The 25,706-nt window shown below is 43.2% G+C and overlaps 1 long non-coding RNA gene across 3 annotated transcripts in view; it reads right to left on the minus strand.

Annotated features, from left to right (window-relative positions):
- The window catches only part of LOC124226970 (uncharacterized), a 363,502-nt gene extending 345,644 nt beyond the window's left edge, over nt 1-17,858 (minus strand). For 2 of the 3 annotated variants that reach the window (XR_006885415.1, XR_006885416.1), the window contains exons 1-2: nt 16,843-17,204; nt 14,944-15,201 (exon numbers count right to left, since the gene is read on the minus strand). This is a non-coding gene — a long non-coding RNA (uncharacterized LOC124226970). Of the gene's footprint in view, nt 1-14,943; nt 15,202-16,842; nt 17,205-17,722 lie in introns of those variants that run through there. The other variant, XR_006885417.1, reaches the window with a different exon arrangement.
- Nucleotides 17,859-25,706: the final 7,848 nt, after the last annotated feature.

The raw sequence follows: 25,706 nt of genomic DNA on the forward strand, positions 1-25,706 counted from the left end.
GTAAATCCAAGCTTCAAGATGCAATAAACCCATAAAAAACTAAGCCTCAGGGGCATTAATTTCTTCTTTTGCAAATGAATACTCAGATCTTGCTGGTCTCACTTCTCTTCCAATAAAATTTTAAATACAAGTCTTCAGGCTCTGAATTCTGAACCAGTGAAGAAGTCAGTTCAAGTACTCGAGTATTTGAGTGCCTGTTACGTACAGAACTCTGAGTAGAAGTCAAGTGCAGAGAGGAGACTGCCCAGCCCTCAGAGAGTTTACAACCTGTATTGGCGTCCTAGAGCTGTTGTAACAAATTTTCACAAACTCCATGGCCTAAAACAAAAGCAATTTATTCTCTCAAGATTCTGGAAGGGGCCAGCCCGGTGGCGCAGCGGGTAAGTGCGCATGTTCTGCTTCTCGGTGGCCCAGGGTTCGCCGGTTCGGATCCCAGGTGCAGACATGGCACTGCTTGGCCAGCCATGCTGTGGCAGGCGTCCCACATATAAAGTGGAGCAAGATGGGCACGGATGTTAGCTCAGGGCCAGGCTTCCTCAGCAAAAAGAGAAGGACTGGCAGTAGTTAGCTCAGGGCTGATCTTCAAAAAAAAAAAAAAAAAAAAAGATTCTGGAAGCCAAATATCCAAAATCAAGGTGTAGACAGGGCCACGTTCCCTTCTGAGACTCTGGGAAAGAGTCTGCTCCTTGTCTCTTCTACCTTGCAGTGGCTGCTCGCATTCCTTGGCATGCGGCCCCATCACTCCGATCTCTGCCATCGTCTTCACATCACCTTCTGCTGTCATCTGTGGGGATGCTCTCCTTCTGCCTCTCTCTTATAAGGACACTGGTGAGTGGATTTAGGGCCCACCCAGAGAACGCAGGATAATCTCTGCACGTCAAGATGCTTAACTTCATCACATCCACAAAGACCATCTTCTTTATATGGTAACACTTACAGTTTCCAGATATTAGGACCTGATCTCTTTGGGGGGCCATTATCCAGCCCACAGCCACCCGGCCTCTATGGGGAGACAGGGCTACCATCAATCGAACTGAAATGACTGAAAACCCAGCAAAGCAGCCTAAGTAGGCGCTAAACTGTGTAGCATCAAAAAACTTTCTGCCTGAGTTTAGGGAATGCGGTCCATGTTGCCTAAACTGGGATGGTTCCCCTCGGAGGGGACGAGGCTCTGCTTATCTTCTCTCAGCTGTTCTCTAATGATTTTGTGAGCTTCTGCAGGGCCACTCTCAGCCCTACAGTTTTTGTCATTCTGGCTGCTCTTCATGCTCTCCTGTGTACATCATCTTTATTTTACGGCACTCCTCCAGGTTTCTGTTCCACCCCATTATGATCTTGTAAAGTTTTTTCATTGCTATTTTTGTTTTTTGCTGTTGTTATTGTTTTGCAGGGAAAGACTCACCGTAAGCTAACATCTGTTGCCAATCTTCCTCTTTTTTTTCCCTTCCCCAAAGCCCTGGTGCATGGTTGTACATCCTAGTTGTAGGTTCTTCTAGTTCTCCTATGTGAGCCGCTGCCACAGCATGGCCACTGACAGATGGGTAGTTTGTTTCCACAACTGGGAAACAACCCCAGGCCGCTGAAGCAGTGAGAGTGCCACTTAACCACTAGGCCATCAGGGCTGGCTCTCGTTTTTATTGTTGTTGTTGTCTGTCTTGGGGCCAGTCTTTTCACAGCTGTGGTGAGCAACTGCCTTCTGTGACCTCAGAGACACAGAAAGGTTTCTGCTGCCCCAAATTATTACACTACAGGACACGTCACAGTGCCTAAAATTCCTCACATTTCTTCTTTGGACTAAAGCCCACCACTTAAATTCAGATATTATTTTGTAGTGGATTATACATTAAATTGTGAAGTGACTGAGTCTTCATGAAAGAAACCTTCAGAGTCATTGTTTCCAAAGTACATGTTTGTCAAAAGATTAGTTCTGTGGAGTTTTGTTAATGAATGGTCTGCGAGTTTTAAAAGACAAAAACAAAATAAAAAACCAGAGGGGATCATGACTCCATATTCAAGAAATTAAAAAAAAAAAAATGTGAGGGGCCAGCCCAGTGGCATAGTGGTTAAGTTTGGCACATTCCACTTAGGCAGCTCAGGTTTGCAGGTTCGGATCTCAGGCCCGGACCTACACCACTCATCAAGCCATGCTGTGGCAGCGACCCATATACAAAATAGAGGAATAACGGCATAGATGTTAGCTCAGGCCTGCTCTTCTTCAAGCAAAATGAGGAAGATTGGCAACAGATGTTAGCTCAGGGCCAATCTTCCTCACCAAAAAAAAAAAGTGAAACTCTAACCACCAGACATCTCAGGGTGTGTAGAGGCCTAGTGAGCCTCCAAAAGGGACCTACACATAGAGTATAGCATTCCCCAAACCTTCTTAATACACAGATGCCTCTTTTCCTCTTAAGCTACGTGATGGCAGGAACCATGTCCAGTTTTGCTTAACTTTGTATCCCCAGTACCTAGTCCAGTCCTGACACATAATAGGTACTCAATGACATTTGAATGAGTGGATGCATGATGGATGGGTGGGTGGATGGATGGATGGATGGATGGACGGATGGAATAACATCTTGAGAGACTCAATTGCTCTGGATGACCAAGAAAAGGGAAGAGGACAAAGGGAAGGAAAGAACACAGCACAGGGAGAAAAGCTGATAGAGAGGATGGGAAGTGTAGACAGTAGCAGTCAAATTTCCCCTACATGACGATTTGGCTCAGGGCCAGTTCTGATCAGTGAGTTGATGCTACAGAATATTTACAGATCCCTTAGGCCACATCTTTCTTGGAGAGGCAGTGCTGTCCTGAATGTGTCTCCCCCAAAATTCATATGGTGAAGCCCTAATCTAGATGTGATGGCATTTGGAGGTAGGGCCTTTGGGAGGTAACTGGGTTTGAATGAGGTCATGAGGGTGGAGCCCCCATGATGCGACTGATGCTCTTACAAGGGAATGGGGAGACCAGAGCTCTCTCTCCACCAAGTGAGGATACAGCAAGAAGGGAGCTGTCCGCAAACCAGGAAGAGGGCCCTTACCTTACACGGAATCTGCCCACACCTTGATACTGGACTTTCAGTCTCCAAAACGGTGTGAAACAAGTATTTGTTGTTTAAGCCACAGTGTCTGCAGTATTTTGTGACAGCAGCCCAAGCTGACTGAGATAGGCAGCATGACGAGTGTTTGGAGTCAGACACTCCTGGGTCCAACTCCCAGCTCTACCATCAACACCTTCCACTTCCTCACTTGCAAAATGTGGAAACAATGCCTACTTCATGGGGTTGTTGACAGGTTTAGAAATCATATCCCTGAAGACCAGCATATAGGAATCTCTGAAGAGTTCCTTTTACTATATGCTTTTATCTCCTGAGAGCTCTGCAAAGCGCTTTATATAAGCATATGACACAGAAATATTACTTAATTGGTGTATTGTTTCCTATAATTAACAGTTTATTTCCTCCCTCCCTTCCTTCCTTCTTTCCTTTCATGCTCCTGTTAGGACTGGGTAAAAATACAGTCACATAGTTCAAAATTTAGAAGATACACGAAAGGATACCATTAAAATTCTCCCTCCTTCCCTGCACTCAGGCGTCTAGTTACCCTCTCCGAAGCATTCAATTTTACGAACAACAGAGTTGGAATCAACAGCTGCTTATAAATTAGGCTCAGAATTAAATATTGCTCATTCTGGGTTTAAGCAACTCAAAATAAAACGCCCTACTCTTCTTATTCATCACTGCAGAAGGTCTCCCAGCAAGGCTAACCTGTTTTACTTAGTTCGTCACAATTCCTTATGTGGATTCACCAAATAGTCTGGTTAATAAAGAATCACCACATATATTATTTAACTATCACCAGTTTTCAAAGAATCAGAACACAAAAATACCTTTGACACAAAAATGGTACTCAGCACGGCTTAATCCTTCCTAGATGATTGAGAGGTGCTGTATTTCACCATGCTTCACGGATGTCATTTTTGGCATCCGAATAAATGCAATGCCCTGGAGAAGGGCAGAAGCGATGGTAAATGAAGAGTTCAGATTATGGAAATACGTTGGATGACTTTTTTTTTTTAGCATCATGTTAGCATCCAAAATTATTTCATAAGAACAGGAGGCAGAACCTGAGACCATGGGGTTAGCCAGGATCCACTGAAACTGGCCAGTGCTGAGGATTGAGGTAGAAAGAAGGTAAGAACCGAGGACAAGAAGCAGTAGCAGCATAGGACCAGGCAGAGTTTAGGCCAGTGACAAAACACACAAAGCCTGGGAACGGAGGAAGCCCCGCCAGAGCCAGGCCTTGGAGTTATGATAAGGGTAACGTGATGCTTCTTGCTCTTGTTTGCTTGTATCTCCAATATACTCTTACAGCCATTTGGCTAGAAACCTACACAATACATTTAGGTCTAGTAGTTTAATCATCATAGTCAAGTGAGAATTTTGAATTTGGCTTCAGAGTCCAGCAGAATTCAACAGAAATTTCTGAAGAAAAACATTCCATGAACTTTCACCCAAATTCCCACGCTGAGACAAATGCTAAAAATTTATTACGACAGAACCAAGGTTTATTTACCCAAAGACACGGTGACAATAGTGAATTTTATTTATTCTTGGGACTATACTAATCTGCAAAAAATAAAAAGAAGCGGAAAACATATGCTAGTAATTTGTTGTTATGTCACCACCTCTTTATTCTAATCACTGAGGCCAAATACAGTAAGAAGTATTTCAGCAAGGTAGTCACATAAATAATTGTGCCAACCCCTAATGGGCTCTCCATTCCACACTGATCCACCATTGGGAACTAGCATCCTTGGTGTGCTACTGCCATGTGATGTATTTCCAGAGGAAGGGAGCAAAAGGGAAAGGGCAGCTCTCCAGAATGTCAATTTGCGGTGGGGGCAAAACAGAACGAGGAATAGAAACATGGGGTCACCCCCAAGGACAGAGAGCTGATAACCACCCACCCTTGGGTTTCCTGAGTTTTCAGACAACTTTCTTCTATATCTTCCCTGCATCCCAATGAAAGAATGTGAAAGTGTCTCAGTTATACATTCTAATGCATTCTAGTATCTAAGGTTCACCCCTTCAACACAAACAGGAGCTGTGAAGATGCAGGATGAGGCCAAAATGAGCCTCAAGGACACAAAACAGGACCACAAAAAGTGTAGGCAATGGAACTTCTGGTGTGGAGTATTGAGGACGGTTCAAGTTTTCTTCTTCCTCCCAGGCCAATATTGAAAAGCAGGGGCTTAGGAAGTCTCCCAATTAAAGACACTCACACCATCGGAAGGTGTGGCTCAAACAGGGTTTACCCAGACCCAGGGGAAAGGAAGCGAAGCATGTACAGCTTGGCTCAGTTCTGCTCTAAGCTTTTAGAGAAGAGATTCTATCCCCGTATCAGAGCGGTAATATCCAGAAGGCTAGTAACACCAATCCTGGGACGGGGCATGGAAGGCATGGACCAGGCCTAGGCCCATTGAAAAGGACAAGAAGGGTCCCTAGAGGCTCATCACAGTCCAGAGCAGCTGCCCGCCGAAGGAGACAGCCCAGTACAGGACTAGAACTACGAACAAGGAGATGTCAGGGGCCGGCCTGGTGGCGCAGCAGTTAAGCGCACACATTCCGCTTCAGGGGCCCGGGGTTCACCAGTTCAGATCCCGGGTGCAGACGTGGCATCATTTGGCAAGCCATGCTGTGGCAGGCATCCCACATATAAAGTAGAGGAAGATGGGCATGGATGTTAGCTCAGGGCCAGGCTTCCTCAGCAAAAAGAGGAGGATTGGCAGCAGATGTTAGCTCAGGGCTAATCTTCCTCAAAAAATAAAAAGAGATGTCATTGCAGAGTCCCTTGTCATATATACGAGAGAAGAGACAAAGAGACCTAAGCTCAGGCACAAAGCAAGGTGTAGCCATTGGGAGGTCTTCTATTCAGGGTGTTTAGAATTGTAAGCCTGCCCAAAGCTGTCCCTTGGACGTCTGACTTGAAGAAGAAAGGAGATGAAAAGATGATGCAAAAACCATTTTTCTTTTGCTACAGAACTGGGATCCTATGAATATTGTTATGTATCATCTTTGGGAAGTTCATTACAGATAATGACACCATCCCACTAAAATCTGACAGGTAAAGCTCTTGAACACTGACTAGTTTTACCATCACGCTGGCTTCTCCACTGCTGCTGGCAACACAATCGCTCAGGAATATAAAAACACCAGCAAGCAGATTGTCCTCTTTTTAAGCCTGATTAATGTTTGGGTCTCAAAATACATTCACAGTATTTGCAGAATAAGAGTCAATCACATCAGTGTGAAACATTATCAAGTTGAATAGGACTTCTCGAGGGGATATTCTCTCTTGTCCTCATTTACAGTGCTGGTCCCTAATTAATTAGATTTGCATTTTTCCATCTACTAGTTTGATTAATTGGGCTAGAATGTTCTCTGAACCCCAATTTCTTCACCTGTAAAATGAGAATGTTACTAAGGACTACAACATAGGATTCGAGCGAGACTCAAACAAGAGGATGTATAAGATACAGCTGCACAAATGTCTGAGTTTTCTGTGATAGTTATGACTTCGAGAAATAGAACACTGAACTATAAATTTTAAAATGTATACTTCATAGCGAGTAAGACCCATAATTAAGAAACTTACATTTCTCTTCTTTGCTTTCTTCATCTGCAAAATGAAGAGAGAACTACCAGAGTTGTTTGGATTTTTTTAAAGTCACAGTATAATTCAAAATGTTAGTATTAAAACTATAATTACCAAGTTCTTGGTATCATAGTTTATACTGGTACCTACTCTAAGATTTGAAGAAAGAAACCAGAAAATAATTTCAAGAGCACGAGTGTCATAGAAGTCAATTTCAAACATAATTCCCTCCCACAATTCTCTGCAGCTATGCCTACATTATCAGAATTATTTATTGATGCGTTCTAATTACCAAAATGTTTGCTTCAGATTTTCAGGAACTTGTAAGCAGGAATCACTTGAAACTCCATCATTCCACTGAAATAAACATGATGACCCACATGTTCTGGATTTTGCCACAGAGAGCAGCATCAATATCCTACACGTATAGTTGGTTTACCTCTTATGTATGTTATACCTCACAATAAAAAAATATTTTAAAAGAGTTCATAAAAAATAAGGTAGGACTATGAAAATATAGTCTTGCTTTCTTTTCTTTCCCCATCCAAGCTCAAATAATTTTTTTCAAGTTGCTGCCAAGTGTCCAACCCTTAACATAGTCTAAATATCTTTCTAGATCCTAAGCCAAGGATTTGGTGGCTGTTAACTTACACTTAACCAAGATTATAAAAAACTGTTACTGGGATGCCAAAAAGTCGCACGGTGCTTCATAGGAAAGGAATGCTGGGGCTTAGCAACTGCCCAGAGTCACTCACCAGGGCGCTTCTTGTTTTGCTATTAGTTTGGACAGGTTAATTTTCAGAAATTCTTAATGTGATAAGCAGAGAATAACCTGAATTCTAATAGAATGGATTATTTCTGTTCAAGTTTGCGGCTACCTTTTAAATCATAACTGTTATATAAACACAGCACTTGGCTCTACTTTTTATGTTTAAATCAATAATACGTCCTTAACCTGACACACGGACATACGGCTGACTCTGTTGGTTACCTATGCAAGAATCACGCCCCTTCCATTTTGTTCTGACACCTGGCACCAGTTGGCATTACGGGCCCCTTCCCAGGCCCAGAGTACTAGTTGATCAGTCTAAGCCTCTCAGAGTAATCACATTCCCCTTGTTAGTGACTAGTTTTTGTCATGGGTTTCTGTAGCTACCCTGGGAAATCTTCTCGCGGACTTCCTTGAAAGTTTTCCTCACTCTTAAAAAGCTATAAAAGGCCAGGATGTGGAGAAATTGAACCTTCATACATCGCTGGTGGAACGCTCAAACCTGTAAGATGGTATCACCACTTTGGAAAACAATTTGGCAGTTTCTTAAAAAGTTTAATAGAAATTTAGCATGCAATGCAGCAATTCAACTCCTACCTACCCACCCAAGAGAAATGAAAACATAATATACACAAAAATTTACGCATAAATGTTCATAGCAGCATTATTCATGAGAGCCAAAAAATGGAAACAACCCACATGTCTATCATTTGGTGAACAGAAAAACAAAATCTGGTACATCCATACAGTGGAACACCTCTCAGCAATAAAAAGAATGAGCTACCGATGCATGCTACAACATGGCTGAACCCCAACAACTTGACAGTAAATGAAAGAAGCCAGACAAAAGGACCACTAATCGTCTAATTCCATTTATGTGTGAAATGTCCAGAAAAGGCAAATCTATAGACAGAAAGAAAGTACATTAGTGGCTGTGTGAGACCAGTGGGTGGGAACAGAAATTGACTGCAAATGGGCACGGGGGTATTTTAAGAGTGATAAGAAGTTCTAAAAACAGTAATGTGTGCACAGTGCTGCACATTTACCAAAAAAAATCATTGACGAGGGCACACTTAAAATATAATATATATATATACACGAATGGCAAGAATTCAACCCTTCCTATCTTAGGTTCCCAAATGGGGACATAATGCTTGAAGCCACAGGAGCTATCTCGGGACCAGAAGGAGAAAGTCTGCTAATCAAGAACTATGACACTGCTGAGTGGCCAAATTAGCCAGTCCTGGATAGTCCTACTCCAAATTTCTTTAATGTGAAAACCAAAAAGTAAAATAAAAATCCTTACTAAAAAGCCACTTCTGGTTAAGTATTTTCGTAGTTGAAGCCAAAAGCATCCTGATTGACACAGACTAGAAACAGAGTCACCAGAGCCTCTTCAGTGGTATATGAGTCACATATACATTTAATTTCGAAAGACGAATAGAATTTTGAAAATATGCCTGCTATAGACTGAATGTTTGTATCCCCCCAAAATTCAGATGTTGAAACCTAATCCCCAATGTGACAGTATTTGGGGCTGGGCCTTTGGGCAGTGATTAGGTCATGAGAGTGAAGACTAGCGAATGGGACTAGCGAATGGGACTAGTGCCCTTAGAAAAGAGCTCCCTGAGAGCTCCCTTCCCTTTCCACCATGTGAGGACACAGCAAGAAGACAGCCATCTATGGATCAGGAAGCCAACCCTCGCCAGACACTGAATCTGCCAGTGCCTTGATCTTGGACTGCTCAGCCTCCAGAACTGTCAGAAACAAATTTCTGTTGTCTATAAGCTACCCGGTCTATGGTTGGTTACAGCAGCCCAAAGTGACTAAGACAATGCATTTGTTGTGACGTATATATGTTCAGGCATTTCTAACTAGGGTGCATAGAACTATCTAATGTGACATGAGGTACCTTTAAGATGGCACCTAGTAGTTGTTTTTGTTTTGTTTTGTTTTGTTTTTTTAAAGATTTTATTTTTCCTTTTTCTCCCCAAACTCCCCCGGTACATAGTTGTATATTTTTAGTTGTGGGTACTTCCAGTTGTGGCATGTGGGACGCCGCCTCAGCATGGCTTGATGAGCCGTGCCATGTCCACGCCCAGGATTCGAACCGGCAAAACCCTGGGCCACCAAAGTGGAGCGTGCAAGCTTAACCACTCAGCCATGGGGCCGGCCCAGTAGTTGTTTTTAAAACCATATTTCAGTCCAAGCTTAAACTAGCACCTGTTATCACTCCAGCCTCTCATCCACTCTCCTTCATGTTTAGCATGAACCAAATAGCTTAAGCATCTCAAATACACTCCAGTTATCATCCCATGTTTCATCCCTCCATGTTTTTGCATAGCATATTTTCCAAGCCTAGAATGTTCCTCCCTTTGACTCCATGCTAAAATACTATGCGTCTTTCAAATCCCAACTCAGGAAAGTCTTCTCTGACCCCAAAAGATAATCATTCCCTCTCCTGATTTAATTCTATACTTTGTACATCCCACTGTTAGCACCTCTGTCACATTATAGTGGAATTTTTTTATCACTACTATCTCCCCTATTGTGAATAGCAAGGAGTTCGAAGTTCAAAGACAGTTCTCTCTTATACTTGGGTGACTGTGGGCAAACCACTTAACTTCTGAATCTCAATGTCTTCTTCTGTAAGATAAACATAGATGTTATCATCCCATCTCACTAAGACTACTATGAGACTTAACTAAGGTAACATACGTGAAAGCATTTGATCAATTATAAAGTATTGACAAATTTTGGGGCCGGCCCAGTAGCACAGCAGTTAAGTTTCCACATTCTGCTTCGGTGGCCTGGGGTTCCCCGGTTCGGATCCCAGGTGTGGACATGGCACCACTTGGCAAGCCATGCTGTGATAGGCCTCCCACCTATAAAGTAGAGGAAGATGGGCATGGATGTTAGCTCAGGGCCAGTCTTCCTCAGCAAAAAGAGGAGGATTGGCAGCAGATGTTAGCTCAGGGCTAATCTTCCTCAAAAAAATAAGTACCGACAAATTTTAGTTAGAAGAGATAAGATTTTTTTAAAGGTATGTAATGGACCACACAAATTAAGAAAAAGATGTGATCTCTCACCATTTACCAAAACTGCTCTAGCCAAGACTACCAATGAGCACTGATGTCCCAAATGCCTAAACCCAAAGGTCTACTCTCAACTGTCATCTTCTCAATCTCTCAGCAGTTCATGACACAGATGAGCTTGTCTTCTCCTGGACACACTCTCATTACTGGGCTTCCGCCCCAGTGGCAGCCCCTTCTCATCTCCCCCACTTCCCAATCTGGAGGGCCCCAAGGCTCAGCATGTAGACCTCTTTTTCTTTCTATACTCACTTCCTTGGGGATCTCATCCAGTCTCATGGCTTTAAATAGCATCTAATTTCTCTCAACTCACAAATTTGTACCTCTAGATTTCTTCCCTGAAAACCAGACTTGTGGATCAAACTGCCTAGATGCTTAAAAAGTATCTTAAAATTAACGTGTCCAAGCTGAGCTCCTGATCTCCCCTACCCCAAGCCTACACTTTCTCTCAGTTAATGGGCATTCGGGCCATTCAGGTGCTCAGGTCAAAAACTCTTTCTCTCCTATTTCCTATGCGTTCCACCAAAATATCCGCCAGGAAAACGTCTTCAGAATTCAAGCCCTTCTTCCTACCTCCATGCTACTTTTACCCTTGTCCAAGCCATCACCTCTCACTTGATACCTGAAATAGTTTCCTAAATGGTCTCCCAGCTTCCTCCGTTGCAGACCTTTTATCTGGTCTCAACCCACCCCAGAGTCATCCTGTTACATTGGTTATATCAGATCAATCATTGTTTAAAACTCTTTCTTCAATGGTATCCCATCTCCCTCACTGAAAAGTCCCAAGTCCTCACAATGGCCATTAAGGATCCATGTGATCTGCTCACCATGTTCCTATTTCCTCTCCAGCCTCATCTCCTACCACTGGCCCCTTTACCCACTCCACTCCAGCCACTATGCCTTCCTTGCTTTCTCTGGATACACCAAGCACTTGCCATGCCTTTGCATGAATGCTCTTCCACCCAATATTGCATAGCTCACTCCTTCACTTCCTTCATATCATTCCTCCAATGTCACCTTCTCCATGAGGGCATCCCTGGCCATCCCATTGAAAATTGCAACCCCCTTCCCTCCTATTCCCTATCTTCTTTTCCTGGTTGATTTTTCTCCATAAAAGTTGCCACCTTTTAACATATATTTTACTGTCACTAGTAAAGGCTCCAAGAGTGCAGGGGTTTTTATTTCTTTTGTATCCTTAGTGTTTAGAACAATGTCTGGCACGCAGAAGGCACTAAAATAAACATTACTTAAAAGAATGAGTGAAGAAGGAGTGAACGAACAAAGTAGGCCTCATAGTTTCATGATAAATATATTTCTAAACACCTGTATCTTCAACAATAATGGGCAGAAATACCATTGAAGTTCTTAGAAATGACTGGCATTTAAAAATCAGCAAATTTGAGGCCAAAGAAGAAATCCAAGTAAATCTGGGAGCACCTTATATACCTAAAGAAACTCATAGCCAATAAATAAGTAGACATCATAGTCAAAATACTCAGGTGATCACCTTCTAGACTTAGTATAAAGTTCAAAGTTAAATAAATGGTTTTATTTACTTATAAGATGTTTACTACGTATTACATTCACCATTTTTAGAAAGCACAGCTTAATATGTAGATTTCTTCCCAGGTAAGTTTATTGTGAATACCTTGGTAATCGTTCTGGTTTCAGTTATTCAAGCTAATCTACATCAACGAACAGTTTTAAATAACCCAGAGTATAACACTTGATCCTTTTAGTAAAGTTATTAAATATATTTGGTCATATTTTAAGAATTAACATCATATAGAAAAATTTAAAGGAATTTATCATTTTAAACTCTGTAACTATAAATTATTCTATTAGTAGTTGCTATACTAATGATATATAATCTACTGATTAAAAAAATGTTGTCTACAAATAGAAAGTTTTGGATATATCTGAAAAAATCTTCCCCCATTTTAATAGTGATTTATTCCATACTTTTCTTCTTAACATTATCATTTCTAGGCAACTATCTGCTGGTAAATTACAAATGAGAAGAAGCAATACCTTCACATTCCCATCAGAAACTTCCTAAGGGTAAATGAATATAATCTTCCTCAAACTAAATAATAACTCAGAGAAGACAATGTATCTTGCTAAATTACAGATCTCGAAAATGAAAATCCAAGACGTTAAACTTCATTTCACAATGATATGGTATTTTTCTAAGTGTTCTTTATACTAACTGTAAGTTTTTTACTTAAATAAAGACCATTCTATAAAAACTAACATCAGAAAATGTGCTATAGTTCTTGATGTCTTCATCAAGAAACCACTGAACCGTCACTCTATATCATAGCTACAAAGTGAATGAACAAAATTTTTAAAACTATATCTGTCTAGTCATCACTGATAGCACTGAAAACAGAGAATTTGAGTAAATCAATTCTAGAAACTTGCTATTGTCTCAATTTATAGAACTTTCTGTAAGGAAATGGAAGGGCCACATGTTCCAAGAAGAAGCCATGACCTTCGGCAACATGCTTACACATAGTAAGACTCAATAAATGTATGTCAAAGTGAATTAATCCACACTTAATTGGATAAAAGAATTGAATAGAACACATTTTTAGCAAAGAAATGTATTGAAATATGTGAAAACTTCTATCCAAAGTGACTTTGAACATTTCGGTGAATGTTTTTGGTTAATGTGGCTTGAAACTTGTAAGGCAGTCAACGAAGAAAGTTGGAAGTATCAAAACATCACTAATTCATTGTAAACAGTAAAAGTAGTACTTTCATTACATATTTAGAGATGCTTAGCACTCTGTTATGCTTTTTCTTATGTATATGCTTTTTAAAAATATATTTCCTACAACAACCCAATGGGATAAGTGTTATGATCCCCACTTACAATTGAGGAAACAAAGACGCAAGAAAATCAAGTAACCTGGCCAAGGTACCACCATGAGTCTTTGCCTGGTCTGGGATTCAAATTCAGGTCAGTTTCATGTCAAAGTCTGTTTCTAAACCTCTGAGCCCAACTCTGGGTGGCCATCAGGACAAATTCAAACATATTCACTTCAGACATTTGTAGGTAAAACACTTGGAAAATAATACGGCACTCTCTACCCCCTCAAAAATATTCCGGCAGATAAACTTTTGTTGAAAACATTCGAGGAAATCTGACATTTCCATACAGGACACTCGGCCGAAAGTATACTTTACAGAAAATTTAAAGCATGTTTCCTGAACTAATGTTCCCTGAGCTAACATTCATACAAAATCACGGTTACTAATACACATGAAGGTTTCCATGTCACTAACTCTATTGTTCAACAATTCAAACATAAACTTCACAAGAGAGGATGCACCTTAATTAGAAGAACAATCAACAAATCACAAAGTCTTCACGCTAAAAGATTTCTTAAAGTTTCTTTAACCAAACCTTCATTTTATAGATGATAAATTAAAGTCCAGGAAAGTTAAGTAGCTTGTCTAAGTTTATACAACTAGAAAGAAGCAAATCATAATATTTTGCTTATAGCAGGATAAAAACATTTGCAATTCCCAATTATCTTCTTTGACCAGACCTTAACATTTCTCAATTACAGTGATATATCAACGATATCCTCCAACTTTAGGATTAAAACCACCCTGAACTTGAATCATTTTGAGGATCAAATCCTACAACTTAAGTCATTTTAAAGCAATCTATTTTAAACAAAGAAAACGCTCACTTTTCATGGCAAACAACTGCTTAAAAAGGAAAGTAAATACGGTATCAAAATACTTTTTATATTACCAACAGTATTTATGTGAACTTTTAACTGCTTTCTCACAGAGATGAACAAAACTGAATTGTAAGACTTAAAAGAAGGAATATAAGACTCTTAATGACCACCATAAAAACTTGATGTATACCATAAAGATTAAGTAAATTTACAGCCTCTCTTGTTATTAAATAGTCAAGTTTTCATTCTGCTAGAACTTGTACTTTATATTGACTTCCAGTTATTAGGAATTCATTTATTTCTGGCCACTTGTGGATTTCGTTTACCAAAATAAAATGTCAAAAGTGAAAAAAAAAATGCAAACCATGAAAGTTCTGCTAGTATAGAAACAATCACTGCGATATTTAAAAACAAAATCAATCATAAATAAAATAAGACATTTATTGGACCCATTATTGTTCCATAACTTTCCTTAGTGACTATACAATCCACATTCATTACATGTGCTGATGTTGAAGGACACTTTGTAAAATTAAGAAAACTTCATCAGAAGTACCCAAATCATCATTCCAAATGAAAATGAACCTACAAAAACCAGTTCAAAACAAGGAAATCCAAAGTCATAAATCACTTTGATCAGGCAACAGGTCAAAACAACTAGACAATTCTCTAATGGCATAAGCACCAGCCCCCAAAAGAAGTGCTTGTAGTCTATTTAAAAAGAAACATACCTTCTTTAAGGCGGAGAATTCCCAGTGATCAAATTGTAGTAATCCATTTAGAGAAGGCATCATCAAAAATCCTGACATTTTAACTTTTAAGTAACTCCAAAAGAACAAGTCTGATAACTTTTCATCCAGGAATGACTTGATGTTGCACTGGTACTTCCATAATGTTCACTGATAGAAAGATCCAGTAAGAACAATGCAGTATGGCGAAGGTCAACGCACCGCACGACGCTTTCTAGATGCTGATAATAATAATTATACCTATACAATTGAAATTAATGAATGTTAACTTCCAAGTCATTCTAAAGTTTCTAAAGAAAGGTAACCATAGCATTAATATATTTGTCTTTGACATGAAAATTCAAAACTATATAGTTCTGGTACTTGAATCATTTCTAGCTGCAAATTCTAAATAATGGCTACTACTGTATAAAATCATAACTTTAAGAAGTTGAAATAGACTGTGTTTGGATGATTCCTCCAGTTACTAGCAATACATTCAGTTTGATGTTTCATTTAAGTCCAAGGGTGTGAGGAATGCCTCTAGCTCTCCAGGGGAGACAGAAGAAAAAAGAAGAGACTGTGATAAATTACCTTGGTATTTGGACTGATCCCATAGAACATACCTGAAAATAATGACCTACATTTGCATTGTTGAATTCAAGAAGTCTGTTCCAGACATTCTTAATATTTAAACACATCCTAACAGCTAAACATCCTACATTTGCCCACTTTCAACGAACTTCCAACTTCTGTCCCTAATTGTCTTTCAATAACCAAGTGACAGGACGGAGAAACAACTTTCGTGGTAAAGTGGAAAAGAGCTGAAAGAAATTTCATATAAAGTGGAGATATTTACTAGTCGTGGAGTGGTCGCCTCATATGAGCAAGAACCAATCTAGAAACTGCGAAGTGAAGCTACTTGGGGAACAAAGTTAGGGAGTCTCCCTTGGCCCATAAACACGGAGGGAACTGCGCTGCCTCTCCACCCCGCAGAAGCAGCAACAGCCATCCCTCTTTTGGGCGGGCGTGGCAGATAGAAACAAAAGGTTAAAACACAAAAGGCGGGGCGGACTCCTGAGTCTGAGAAGCTTCTGGGACTCACGTTCTCTTTTCTATTCAAACACATTGAAATGAAGAGGAGAGGGTAAAGCGAGAGAAGTGATGATGGATCGCAAGGACAGCTTAGGTTATTCTGGGTGGGTCATGAAACTGAAAGGGGCGGACGGGATGGCCGACTCTAACTAGTGGTCCAGGCCCCATCCCTCCATCCCTGCATCTCTGACAGTCGGGAACCTGTGGCTTCCTCCACCCTACCCCAGCCTCAAAGAAAACTTTCTGAAGTCTTACCTGTTTGCTCTAACCCCCTTGACCACAAACACAAGAGTCCAATCCCTTACAACCCAAACCTCTTCTGCATTCTATTGTTGCAGCTTTTGGTATTGTGCGTTGGATCTGCAGAGCGCTCCGCAGTTAAGTTATAAGACGGCGAGGAAACGACCCCCACCTCCATATCCCTTTCTTTGCATGACCAAAGTCAGGGCTGGGGTGGGGGTGAGCCTGGACGTGTCCCCATCCCTTTCAGCACGTTTTCCTGCGGTATGCGCGCATTTGGGAGAAAGTGAGGCAATGCCCCCTTGAGAGACCCTTCTCCCATCCCCCCGGCTCCTCATATAATGAGGCACTTGAGAGAAATGCCTGCTTGGCTTTTGCCTGTTACAAATAAACAAATAAAACAATCTATGCAAGTTCGTTAAAGAACAAAAGAGAAGGGAACAGGGAGGGAAAGGAGGCACAACTTACCAGCCAAACTTCGCCACCGGACTACTCCGTCCTCCGAAGGGCGGGGAGCGGGGCGAGTTAAGGGGGAGAGAGGTAAACAAGACAACAATCCCCACTCACCTTCTTCTCCACTTCGTCGCACTTTTAAGAGACATGCCCCTCGTTGCAGTCTGCGAGGCGCTCGGACACTTTTGTGTGGCCTGACAGCGGAGAAAGTCGCGGCGGCAAAGTTGGGAGAGGGAGATACCCGGGCGGGCGTCCGGGGGAGAGGGGAGGAGAGAGAGTTCATCAGAGTTCCCCCTTTTGTTCCAAGTCCCGGAGCAGACAAAGAGGCGGCGAGCGGCGGCAGGTTTCTCCCTCTCACCCCTTCTTCCTCTCTCCCTCCCCTCCCCTCCCCGCCCCCTCCCTCTCCCCGCATCTCCCGCCCGGCTCGGGAACCTCGGAGGCGAGCCGGGGCTGCTCAATCCCCAGTTCATCGCAACTCTGCCCCGACCCTCTCCTCCCACTGCCTCACTCGAAACTTTCCCCAGGAGATGCCTGTCCCGGTCCCCTCCACACCCACCACCCTTTTACCGCCCCACTCCCCAACGCGCACACGTCTACGCGGGGGAATCTCCAAAATCATTGTTTCCGGGAGATGCACCTCTTTGTCTGCACTTTCCCTGCCAATCAGTGTGAACAATCCACTTTGGCATCGAGTTTCTGTCAGTTTCTCATCGTCCCAAGAGACAAAATGCGAAGGGTAGGGGGTCAACCCCAGAAGATAAAGGCGCTTACACAATCAGAGGTGGGGCGCACCCTGGGCTCTCCATCCTCGTTCCTCCTCTCGGATTCACTCCCCTTGACTCAACGCGCCACAACAACTCAAAGGGGCTTCAAGTGTTACAAAACTCTCTTCCCCCGCCCATCCCCACTCACGCGGTCCCTTGGGAGAGCCCTCTAATCCGCGGGACAAAGCCCAGCTCGGGGTCCAGCCCGGGCCTTCACCCCTCGGGGCTACCTGTTGCAGCAGGCGCTGCGCTACTCGGTCCAGGTCTCCGAGGGCAGAGTCCCACCTCGAGCATCGCGCCCACCGCTCAGACCCTGGACTTCCCCAACCTCAAACCGCGACGGCAAGGCTCTGGATGAGTGCGCTCCCTCTGACCCTGGAGCTAAGCTCTCCTCACTCGTTCCCTTCTCCACACCACTGCCTTGTCCTCGCCCCAAAGATCTGACTCTGGGTCCCTGGCCGCCTCCCCATCCTCTACCCCCTGGGGCGGCTGGACAAGCCAAGCATCCCCTCTTTCCGTCCCTCCCCCCACTGCCTTGACTTGGGCAAATCAGGTGTCTCGGACCAGGAACCTTCTCCAGGTCCTTTACCAGTCGTTCCTTGACCTTAAGAATTAGGGACTCCATCCTCACCTCCCCCCTACCCCAGACCCTCATCCCAAGTGCGGGCCACAGCATTAGCTCTCTGAGTGACTCACAGCAGCGTTCATTTTCCTTCTGGATCTCACTAGAATTAAAGAGGAGGAAAGCCGAGAGGTGGGGGAAATGGGAGAGAACGGGGGCCCGCATGGGGAAGCAGTTTCTAGGGCAAAGGAAAGAAAACCCCAAACATTCCAAAGCAAACTCCCACCCGACAGGAGGTATCCGGCCTGTCGCGCACCTTCACCTCTATCCTCTTTCTTTGCTCATCCCAGACTTGGGATCTTTGAGGTGAAGTTTGGGGGTAAAGGGATGGCGTAGAAGGAGGCTTGGGGACTTGAGAGCAGTGTCGGGGTTGGGTTGGGGGTGGGGGGATGTCTGAGGAAGGAGATGAGGAAGGAGCAAAGAGCCCCTGCTGAGTCCAGAATGTCGCGGCTGGCGGTCCCCGTACTGGCCCGGCGACTCCGTGCCGGGTCTCTCCCCCAGAGCAGAACAAAGACGCCGCGAGGAGCGCTTCTGTCCTCGCCTCCCGGCGTCCGCACCCCGCCCTGTGCCGCGCTTGCACGAGCCCACGCCGCTCTCGGAAACTTTGCAACCAACTTCCCCCAGAGTTAGCGCGCGCGGCGCGGGGAAGAGAAGAAGAAATGAGGACAATCTCATCCCGGGACCAGAGATGCCCTCTTCCCCGTCCCCTTCCGGACGATAAGCGCCACTCCTTGCGCCGCCGGTCCCAGCCCGCGCGCGGGGCGACCCACGGTGCAAGGGCGAGAAGAGCACACGCCTTCCCCGGCTCTCTAAGAGAACGAAACGCTTTTCTTTAGTTTGGACGCGTGCAGGGCTGGGCAGTGGGTCGAAGGGACGAGGTGCAAAGAGAGAAGCGGGCGTTGGGCAGGCGGAGGGCGGCGGCCGGGACTGCGCGTGAGGCCCAGGGTGCAGGAGCGAGCGCCCGGGTGAGCCGCGCCCGTCGAGCCGGGTTCGTGCGCGCCCCATCCTGCCCTCCGATGCCAACGAGGCTGCAGAGTCAGGACCGGGGGCCAGGTCCGGCCGGCCTCCTGGCGCATCGACCTCCTCACCTGCGGGGAACCTGGCCACCTGCGCCGCCTCCTCCTGGAGCCCTGGGTCTCTGGGGCAGCTGCTCGCCTGCTGGAGGCTCAGAAGCCTCACCTTAGCTTAAGGATCTTGAACGCACCACCACCAACCAAAAGAGAAAACAGCCCCCACCCACTCCTGTCTGGCACATTTTCCTCTTTGTTTAATTATGATGACTTCCAGAATTCTCTTTTTAGGAGAAGTCTACCCTCCCCCAGACAAACCTTTACTTTCTGCTATCCTCAGGGATCTGCTTGGAAAATAAGGAAAAGTTAGCACTGCCAGACAATTCTGTTCTACTGCCTCTGGAAAATACTCGTGTTATACGGTAAATCAAATGAGTTGATAACTTCTAAATAATACCCAATGCTCCGCTTACTGTTATAGCGTTCTAGTCGAATCTATTAAAACATTCCCAAACCTCTGAAAATACGTCCAGCTTGTTTCTCTCTTCTCTCAAGGAATGAGGAGTAAGGCCTGTTTGCGAGCTGAAAAGTCAATATGGCTTTAAGGAGGCTTTCCCTCTGCGTTATGAAACACTCCTATCACAGCTGTTTGAGGTAGCTCCCTTTCCCAGCCTGCTTGGAACAAAGGGATTTCTCCCAAAAATCTTGGTCCTTAACTGGTCAGAGCTCCCCAAGCTTCACTCGTGGGCCACTCTCTATGACCTAGCTGTGACTACCTTGTAAAAGGATGCCATTTTTTCTCAGATGCCACCTTTTTTTTTTTTTGAGGAAGATTAGCCCTGAGCTAACATCTGCTGCCAATCCTCCTCCTTTTTGCTGAGGAAGACTGGCCCTGAGCTAACATCCGTGCCCATCTTCCTCCACTTTATAAGTGGGAGGCCTACCCAGCATGGCTTGCCAAGTGGTGCCATGTCCGCACCTGGGATCTGAGCCAGCGAACCCTGGTCCCCAAAGTGGAACCTGCGAACTTAACCCCTGCGCCACCGGGCTGGCCTACCATATTTTTTAATGTTAAAAAAATTAATTAACATCTAGGCTCAAAGACGGATATATCAGAGCAAATGGGCTTAGAAACGAAGTATGCTCTCTGTACTAACAGTGCTGGAACTCCACTTGGGGCTCCACCCCTCTGTCCTTCCCACTGGCAGGCCAGCGGGCATCTTCCTGCAAGTCTCCCCTCTCTGCTTCTCTGTTCAAGGGCTTCCCCTGAACCCTACTTTGCCAGTGCAGGCCTGCAGGCTAGAAGTGCCAGGCGGTTAGCGTCCGTCAGAGTAGCCCTCAAGAAATCAAGGATGGGAATCGGTTTAAAAATATCCCAGCTTCCCCACTGCAGCTAGGACTATACTGAGCTGTGTTCCTCACTGTCTCCCAGGGGCCCCCAACTTTGAGTCAGTTGCCCACAGCAGTAACTTGCTCTTTAAGGCACCCTATGTTAGCTTCCTTCCTTACCTGTCTCATTCTCCTTCCTCCGTATCACTACCCATACAGACTACAGTATCTGCCCTCAGTCCTGGTCTCAGGGTCAGCTTCTGGGGCAACTCAACCTAAGAGACCGCTTGTCTATGTGCTTTCTAAAGGGAGGAATCCGTTCTATTTGGAGAATGAAGCGACATGATCGGATTTTCCCCGGAAAAGAGGTTATTTCGGTAATGAAAGGTGTTTATCTAGTTCATTTTCTTTGTAATAGCTTAAAATTAGATGTTTACTGAATAAAGTATAGAAGTGGCGATATGTAGAATGGTATCTTGTGCGTGAAATGTTTATACATAGTTTCATAAGAAAAGGAGTTCCTTAAGTCTAATGCGAACAGAAAGCAACGCAACAGGAAATTCTGTTAGAATCACCTTTTAAAAAAATGAGCTAGCAGTAACACAGAAGGCTTTGGTTGAGCCTCCAGTGAGAGTGAAGGAGGATGATAAACGCATCCCAAACTATGTCTCCATGTGACCTAGTGAGTAATATTTCCAGTGAGACATCCCATGGTTTTTCAGCAAACATCTCCCAGCATAAATTGGCCAACAATTGCAACACTTTTTATGAAATTAGATATTAAATCTTACTCTCCTCTTAGCCACCATTATGAATAAGTCATCAAGTATCTGCATAATTATAAGTCCATAAAGCCATCCCTAGTTCCAGAACTTTCTTTCTTAGGTTGCTTTCACTGCTGTTTTTCTTAAGTTCTTCCTGTGGTAGGCCTTAATGCTGTACACCAGATTTTTGTTGTTCTCCCTCAGGGCACGTGGTAGGAATGTAATTCCCCACTCCCCTTGAATCAGATGCGGCCATGTGATTTGTTCTTGCCAATAACATGGAGCAGAAATTATATGTGTTTCTTTCAGGAGGAAGCTTCAAAAGGCAGTGTGTGATTTCCTGTACTCCCTTTCTTTCCATTTGCTACAGTGCTGGATAGGGTCCTGATTTAGCCTGGGTACCTGAGGGAGCCCCCCAGACAAACCTCAGTGGTCATTTTGTGTGAGCGAAAAATAACCCTTTCTTGTCTTAAGCTGCTGAGATTTTAGGGTTGTTTGTAATCACAGCATAACTTGGTTGATGCTCACTTGTTCAGATGCTCAGTCTTTTATCTTTGCAGAGTTTCACCTCTGATTTCCTTATGGATTTTAGATCTTGGAAAGTTTATACAGTTGCTCATGTGAGCTTCCCACAGTATTTTCTAGCTAGACTTCAAGTTTAATGGTACTGTGCTGGGTAAATCGCTGTCTTTATGAAAGATTAGTTTATCTTCTTGTTAAAAAAAAAAGGGGGCCAGCCCGGTGGCACAGCAGTTAAGTTCGCACGTTCTACTTGGTGGCCCGGGGTTCGACGGTTCGGATCCCAGGTGTGGACATGGCACCGCTTGGCAAGCCATGCTGTGGTAGGCATCCCACCTATAAAGTAGAGGAAGATGGGCACAGATGTTAGCTCAGGGCCAGTCTTCCTCAGCAAAAGAGGCAGCAGATATTAGCTCTGGGCTAATCTTTCGCAAAGAACAAAAGAACAACAAAAAAAGCCTACCAACAAATTACCAGGAAGAGGATAGGATTTTGTTGAATCTGTTACACTTCATTTTTGCCTCTGCCCACAGACAGTTAACTCTCCCTAATCTTTGTCATTGGCTTAGCAACTTTTAGGGCCCCTTTATCCAACACTGTCAGCTCAGTGAGTCTTTATCATACTACCTTTTAAACTAGATTTCTTTGGACAAGTCACTTCACCTTTGGTGAAGTTTTATTGGTTTTATTTACCTAATAAAACTGAGAAGTCCTCACCTACTTCATGGGGTTATTCTGTGGATTGAATGAGATGCTAAATTAAAGTCCTGAATCCAGACGCTACACCAAATATTGGCTACCATTCAATTTCAAATACTTCATAGTTTGCCTAACAATTTCCCTGGTCAGAAACATTACCAAAGAGACTTGCTTGCTCTGAAATGTTTTTCACTTTCTCAATATCCAAGCAATAATCAATCTCTTGTAAAAACGTTGTTAAGAATAGCTAACAGCCCATCTTTTTCCTTTCCCAAAATATATCTGGAAAATTAAATCCTGTTTTATTTCTAAGCCCTGTGGATTATCGGTTTTGCTTGTACTCGTTGTTGCTACTGTTATTGTTTCTAATTATTTCCATTTTCTAGGGTAAAATCCAAGCTCCACAGTTAGCATCTAAGGTCCTTCCCAGAAGGCCTCCTCCCCCGTCTCAGTCTGTATTTCCCATCAGTCTGACTCACAATGCACACTCTGATAGTACTAAACCAGTTGTAGCAATGCTGTCTCAGGCTTCCGTGCTCTTACTGCTGTTCTTTCTGAAGACATTTATCTTACTTTTTCCTATTTCTCATTCTTACTCACCTTTCAGCTCCTTCTGACACCATCAGCTCCTCTTGGATGTCCTTCTAGAAGCCCCAAGTCCGGCTAAGTGTCCTCCCTCAATAGTCCCATCGCACACCTCTACCCTTTCAGGAGGGAGTGGAATTTCTCATCAAGAATGTGTTTTGGAATCCTCAGCTTGGTTTGTATCACCTGGCTCTGCCACTCACGAGCTGTGTGACTGTGACCAAGTTACTTCACCTGTTTGACCTCAGTTCCCACGTGTAAAATAACATAACGCTGCCGGCATCATGGCATTGCGTGGACAAAATGTCATCAACACTGGAAAGTGCTTAGCATGTAAAGCTAACAATAATAAAACAGCTGTCATGTACTGAGTGCTTATTATTTCTAATAGGTGTCAAGAACGTTAAAGTAGTAAAATGGTAGATGGTAAATTTCATTTTGATGCTCAGCTTTTCTTCTCAGATATCAAAGTGTGGAACCTCAGTAAATAGTCTTCCTTAAGGATGACGGACATTGAGAACAAAAGCTACCTAAACTCTCGTGACCATTGTACGATAGAAGTTATACCAGAAACTAGATTTCCAAATCAAGTGTTCCAGTCTTTATATCAATATATACAGGTGACAGGAGACCATCAGAAGGTTCAGAAAGAGCAAGGAATCTAATGTATTGTCCAGTGTATTGGACTGAAGAGTATTTCATCCAGGCTACAATGCCGTTTGAGAAACTCTTTCTGCTCCACGTACTGTATGTGACTGAATAATACAAGTAATTCCCCATTTTCCCAATAAGAAGATTGTTTAAAAAGTTTTTCAGGGCACGCCCAGTGGCACAGCTGTTAAGTTCCCACATTCCACTTCGGCAGCCCAGGGTTTACCGGTTCTGATCCCAAGTGCGGACATGGCACTGTTTGGCAAGCCATGCCGTGGCAGGCATCCCACATATAAAGTGGAGGAAGATGGGCATGGATGTTAGCTCAGGGCCAGTCTTCCTCAGCAGAAAGAGGAGGATTGGCAGCAGATGTTAGCTCAGAGCTAATTTTCCTCAAAAAAAAAAAAAGTTTTTTAGCCAACTTCAATATACACACTTTTAGATCATATATCCACTTATTTAATATGGTTAGACAGTTCTAGTCACTTTAATAAATTTAGAAATAATAATTTAGAAATATTTTTCTTTTTTTTGCCGTTCACAGTTCATGAAACAATTTTATTTTCTCTTCACACACATCTTTGTCAGTCCTATAACCATTATTATTCATTTAGATCCCTTCATCAGAGCTCATCATCTTTATTTCTATTTAAATTGTTTAAAACCCAGCTCTTCTTGAGCACATGATACGGACATTGGAAATTTTATCCCAACTCACAAGTAGTCATTCACATAACATTAGCAAAATTATTCATCCTTCCTATGGATGACTAGTTGAGCTAGCCACAACATGACACTTGCTTTATCTTTAAAAGATTTGTTTACAGAGATAGCAAAGCTTGGTGATTATGAAATCATATCCCTAGGAAATACATTATTAAAAAACAATTGTCTGTATAAAATATTTTTAGTCTCCTTTATTTCTAGTCCACTAGGTGACCTCCATAAGCATTCAAAACTTGCGGCCCAGAGATTGAGGCTAATGGGGCTTCCTAAGTACAATTTGTTGTTCCAAATAAAATAATTGAGAAATTGAAAGTTTATATCATAAAGACTTTTGTGTAAGGCAAACTCCTTTTCTTTTTTTTTTTAATTTTTTTTTTTTTAAGGAAGATTAGCTCTGAGCTAGCTACTGCCTCTCTCTCTTTGCTGAGGAAGACTGGCCTTGAGCTAACATCCATGCCCATCTTCCTCTACTTTATATGTGGGACACCTACCACAGCATGGATTACTGAGTGGTGCCATGTCTGCACCCAGGATCCGAACCGGTGCACCCCAGGCTGCCAAAGCAGAACCTGGGCACTTAACCACTGCGCCACCGGGCTGGCCCCCAGGCAAACTCCTTTTCTGAAGGATAATTTTGAGGGAAATACGTTACCTGATGGTTAGGAACACACTGGTCTAAATCTCTTGTCACTGAATCTCCACGTGTGTCGCATGCAGCACTTTTCCGCATTAGTACAAGAGACATCCTGACAAATTCCACTCTCCATCTCTCCAAGACAATGCATCAGCCTCTGCTGGCATTTCTTCACGCATTGCAACTCCTTTCTTTCTTTCCCTCTGAACCAAGGATCATTTCCACGCCATTATTCTAGAATATTCTAAAACAGCATAATATTTTTTAAAAACAAATTTAAACGTCCTCTATTGAGGTTTATTTTCTTCTCTCCCCAGCACCTTTGCATATTCTGCTTTTGCTCACCCAGTTGCTGTCACCTAACCCTTCCTCCATTTGTGCTGTTATAATACATGCTTCCCTGTGGAGTCAGGGTTCCATCCGTTATAGGGCTTTCTGTGAAACCTTCTGCATTAATTAGATGGGTGGTACGTTTTAACATAAAATGTGCATCACAACTTCTAATTACAACTCATGTTCTTGGAGGATTCTATGTATCAAGCAGGCCTTCAGGCTAACATGATTATGTAACAGCAATATCTTTAACTCCAGGAAAAAATCTCATCCTGTTCTGTGTCAGATGGCATAATTTTTGGTTTTAATTGCTAATTTTCTATTTCATAGCACTTATCCCTT

Source organism: Equus quagga, chromosome 15 (assembly GCF_021613505.1).
Source record: "Equus quagga isolate Etosha38 chromosome 15, UCLA_HA_Equagga_1.0, whole genome shotgun sequence".
Taxonomy (NCBI): domain Eukaryota; kingdom Metazoa; phylum Chordata; class Mammalia; order Perissodactyla; family Equidae; genus Equus; species Equus quagga.